Below are 5,459 nucleotides of genomic sequence, written 5' to 3' on the forward strand. Positions count from 1 at the left end.
CGGTGACAGGATCGGACCAAGTCAGCATGGATTTATGAAAGGGAAATCATGCATGATGGATCTTCTGGAATTTTTTGAGGATGTAACTAGCAGAGTGGACAAGGGAGAACCAATGGATGTGGTGTATTTGGACTTTCAGAAGGCTTTGACAAGGTCCCGCACAAGTGATTGTTGTGCAAAATCAAAGCACATGGTATTGGGGGTAGTATATTGATGTGGATAGGAAACTGGTAGGCAGACAGGAAGCAGAGAGTCGGGATAAACGGGTCCTTTTCAGAATGACAGGCAGTGACGAGTGGAGTGCCGCAGGGCTCAGTGCTGGGACCCCAGCTCTTTACAATATACTTTAACGATTTGGATGAAGGGATAGAGTGTAATATTTCCAAGTTTGCAGATGACACTAAACTGGGTGGCGGTGTGAGCTGTGAGAAGGATGCTAAGAGGCTGCAGGGTGACTTGGACAGGTTAGGTGAGTGGGCAAATGCATGACAGATGCAGTATAATGTGGATAAATGTGAGGTTATCCATTTTGGGGGCAAAAACGCGAAGGCAGAATATTATCTGAATGGCGGCAGACTAGGAAAAGGGGAGGTGCAACGAGACCTGGGTGTCATGGTTCATCAATCACTGAAAGTGGGCATGCAGGTACAGCAGGCAGTAAAGAAGGCAAATAGTATGTTGGCCTTCATAGCTAGGGGATTTGAATATAGGAGCAGGGAGGTCTTACTACAGTTGTACAGGACCTTAGTGAGGCCTCACCTGGAATATTGTGTTCAGTTTTGGTCTCCTAGTCTGAGGAAGGACGTTCTTGCTATTGAGGGAGTGCAGCGAATGTTCACCAGACTGATTCCAGGGATGGCTGGGCTGTCATATGAGGAGAGACTGGATCAACTGGGCCTTTATTCACTGGTGTTTAGAAGGATGAGAGGGGATCTCATAGAAACATGTAAGATTCTGACGGGACTGGACAGGTTAAATGCGGGAAGAATGTTCCCGATGTTGGAGAAGTCCAGAACCAGGAGACATAGTCTTAGGATAAGGGGTAAGCCATTTAGGACTGAGATGAGGAGAAACTTCTTCACTCAGAGAGTTGTTAACCTGTGGAATTCCCTGCCGCATAGAGTTGTTGATGCCAGTTCACTGGATATATTCAAGAGGGAGTTAAATATGGCTCTTACGGTTAAAGGAATCAAGGGGTATGGAGAGAAAGCAGGAAATGGGTACTGAAGGAATGATCAGCCATGATCTTATTGAATGGCGGTGCAGGCTCGAAGGGCCGAATGGCCTACTCCTGCACCTATTTTCTATGTTTCTATGTTTCTTCCCTCAGGAGGATCTTCAACATCCAGGGTCTGGCCCCTCATGATGGCCAAGTTGTGAAGCATGCAGCACATGACACTGAACTGACTGATGTGGTGAGGGGCGTATTGCAGGTAGCCTCCAAAGTGGTCCAGGCATTGGAAATGCTGCTTCCGTCTGCCAATTGTCCATGTCGTTATGTGCGACGTGTTATACCGACGCTCTGGCTCAGTGCGGGGATTGCCTAGGGGGGCCCATAAGCCAGGTGGTGAGCCCATACTCTTTGACCTCGAGCAACCAGCTCTGCCCTTCTGGCAGCTCCTGAAACATCATAGATATAATGTTGTCACGTAGGATGAAAGCATCATGGCTGCTGCCTGGGTATTTGGCATCCACTGCCATGATGCAGATCGTCACAGATGAGCTACACATTTCGGGAATGGAACCCTTTCCTGCTCCGATAAACTTCGGAGTCGTCCAAAGATGCTCTCAAGACAATCTGGATACAGTCGATCGCATCCTGTACCTTTGGGAAGCCAGCAATTCTGGAGAACCCCACAGCCCTGTCTCGCATTGCCTGTGTGGTCATAGCGAAATTGATAAACTGGTCCTTTTTGGCATACAGTGTAGCAGTCACCTGTTGAATGCAGCAATGTGCGGCGTGCTGCGAGATGCAGCACATGTCCCCAGTTGCTGCTTGAAATGAGCCAGAAGAATAGAAGGCAAGTCTGCAGTGACCTTCACTTCCACAGGTAAAGCAGTCCACCTGCCACTTCTTGGCTGTATATCTGACCTGACTAGCTGGTAGATCTCGCTGATGTCCTCCTTTCTAAATCGCAGCCTGTAAATGCAGTCTGCCTCACTCAGGTATAGGTATGAGTGCCTATCCTTGTAGATTTGATCAGGATATGGCCTCCTCCCCACTAATGCCTGAGCGATCTGGTTTGTGCGACGACGGCGTTGTGGTATTATCCGTTGCCTCCATATGCCATGCATGTAAACCAACCTTACTATATGAGGCATAGTAAGATTTGCACCCATAATTCTTATTCTTAACTTTGCTTTCTTGTTATTGTGAGACTTACTGAAACGCAGCACACACACACCTTTGCTGGGTGCCCCTAACAGAACGGACCAGACCCTGGTCTGCACGCATGTGCAACACTAAGCTCTGTCTCTATGGGGATATTACACACTTTATGGCACTTTAATTATAGCTTGTGCCAAAATGCCTATGTTTGCTACTGTGTTGTGCCATCTCCGATGCACAATTCTGAGTGCATGCCGGCAGGATTGCTCCCTCGACCAGACAGAAATACTGGAGCTCGGCACTTGGATTCCACCCGCCCTCCCTCGGGCTTCTTTCCAAGCTGAGCCCGTGGTGGGGTGGTGGTATCCAAGCACTGAGCTCCTGTGCTTGTGACCAACTGAGGGAGCGATCCTTCGGCCGACTGGCACTACTCCGACCCATGCCTGGAGCCCCGTCAGCAGAGATTCAGTGGTGTAGTGAGGTGGGATCGCAATTTGCCCAATCTCAAAAACATTCTTTGGGAAAAGTGAACTTTCCGAGTTATTTTCTGAGTTTGCCCTGCAAAAATCATCATGAATTTGTGTTTTAAATTGTCTTCTTCCCTCGCTCCAAAAATTCAGAAATATACTCAGCGGCAATTTCCTTAAGTTAACATGGGGTTTTTCTGATCGGTACTTAGGCCACTGTGCACCGCCCTGTAAAAAATCATTGTTGGTGAAAATTGGTTAAAGGGCCAAAAATGGCACGGAAATCAGTTTTCAACCAGACCTGTGCCAAAAAATCTTGAATACAAAAAACCGCCACTGACAGTCGCCGCTGGTGTACAAATTTTGAGCAAAATTGCAAAATCATGATTGCTCAAAAAAAATCAGCGTACGCCAAAATGATGTCGCCCAATGATGGCGAAAATAGAGCCCACAATCCCTACGCAAGCACGAATCTATCAGCCCTGCATCCTTCCAGTACTTTTTTATGGATCTGAAACATGGACGCTGCTTTTGCAAGCATTTCATATGAATGACCACTGGGAATGAGATGGTTTTGACGTTGTCCTTTACAACGCAGATGTATCAATGAGAACCAAACACCAGAAGATTGAAGTTATCATTAATCGTTGCTGCCAGATGCTCTTTTGTCACGTTGCCCATTTCAAAATCAAATTTCTCATAAACCTGGTACTGTAGATCGGAATCGAGGTCAGGAAGGGATTCAAAGCAGTCCGAGGACTATATTAGATCAGTTATGATCCAGTCGAACTCTCTGCCACTTGGAACGAAGCTATACAGCGTGCTCATGGACAGTCGACGTTACGATGCTTTGCTGTTAAAGTCTATTTCTTTGCTTGCTCTACCTGGGCGATAGGCAAGTGCTCCAGAAATGGACTTTGCGTGTAATGACCTCAACTTGCTTATGGGCCCAAGTTTCGGGCCGCGCCTAGAACGGCGCAGCCCCGACCTGGAAGCCCGTTTTTCGCGCCACAAAGTGTGCCAAAAAAAACCTTCCAGATTCTCCGGCTCCCTGCAGGTCCTCTTGAGCCGGGCGCGGCACAGCACGAACTGTAGGGGGCGGAGCCAGGTCCCTGCGCTGAAAACAGTGCCGGGACCTCTGCACATGCGCGCTACAGTGGGCGCGCATGTGCAGTAGTTCCAGGCGCCCACAACTGTATGGGAGGGGCCCGAAGCACGCAGCCCCTAGCCCTGGCCGAATGGCCTCACTGGGGCTCTGTGCATAAGGCTCCTCCCACGCCCAGCTCCTGCTTCCTCCCGACCGGACTCGACTCCCGCTTCCCCCCACCCCCCCCGACCCCGACAGCAACCCGACTCCCGCTTCCTTCCCCCCCCCCCCGCCCCCGGACCGGACCCGACCCCACAGACTGGACCCGACCCGCACTCCCACCACCCCCGACCTGACCTTCCTCTCCCTCCCCCCTGACCCGAATCGAACCGACCTCCCTCCCACCACCCCCCCAACCCGACCCGCGCTCCCGACCTCCCCCACCCCTGACCACGACCCGAGCTCCCCCCACCGACCCCGGACCCCGGACCCCACCCGGCCCAATGCCACCTACCTGTAAATCTGGTGCTGGGGACGGGTCCTGCCCGATGTCTTGGGCCCGGCCAGGCCCGGCCCATTCAGCCTCCCCCCACCTTCTCCTTCCCCCCTTCCCCTTCTCCTCTCCACCCTTTCTCCTCCCCCCCTTCTCCTCCCCCCTTCCCCCCCCTCCTTCCCCCCCTTCTCCTTTCCCCCTTCTCCTTTCCCCCCCTTCCCCGTCTCCTCTCCTCTACCCCCTTCCCCTTCTCCGCTCCCCCACCTTTCCCTTCTCCTCTCCCCCCGCTTTCCCTTCTCCTCCCCCCTTTCCCCTTCTCCTCTCATTTCCCTTCTCCTACTCCCCATCCCCCTTCTCCTCCTCCCCCCCTTCTCCTCCTCCTCCCCCCCTTCTCTTCCCCCCCTCTCCTCCCTCCCCCTTCTCCCCTTCCCTCTCCCTTCTGCCCCATCTCTCCCCCTTCCCTCCCTCCCCCTCTGCCTCCCTCCCTCCCCTCCCCCTGCCACCCCCTCTCTCCCTCTACCCCCCTCCTCCCCCTCCCATCGCTGTCAGAAACAGAGACACTTACAGACAGAGAGTGAGAGACACACACAGACAGAGAGACAGAGAGATAGAGACACTGACAGAGACACACTGGGGTGGGGGGGGGGGCATCCCAGCATGCTGTTGGAGGGCTCCCGGTGCTGCAGTCGGTAAGTAGAAAATGTTTTATTTATTGATTTAAAAAAAAACAATTATTTCTTATTAATTTTTTTTGATTGATTTATTGGTTGATTTATTGATGTTTTATCATTTATTATTGATGATGGCTCTTTATTTGTAAAACTGAAGTGTTTAATTTTTGTAAACTTCCCTTTAAACCCCACCCCCCCCCACCATTCCCTACGCCTGATTTGTAACCTACGCCTGATTTTCTAAAGTGTAGACAAGGTTTTTTCCAGCGTACAAAAATCTTCACTTACTCCATTCTAAGTTAGTTTGGAGTAAGTTTTCACTGCCGAAACTTTGAAAACAGGCGTAAGTGGCCGGACACGCCCCCTTTTGAAAAAAAAATTCTATTCCAAAGTGAAACTGTTCTAACGGACT

This window comes from Pristiophorus japonicus, chromosome 5 (assembly GCF_044704955.1).
Source record: "Pristiophorus japonicus isolate sPriJap1 chromosome 5, sPriJap1.hap1, whole genome shotgun sequence".
Taxonomy (NCBI): Eukaryota; Metazoa; Chordata; class Chondrichthyes; family Pristiophoridae; genus Pristiophorus; species Pristiophorus japonicus.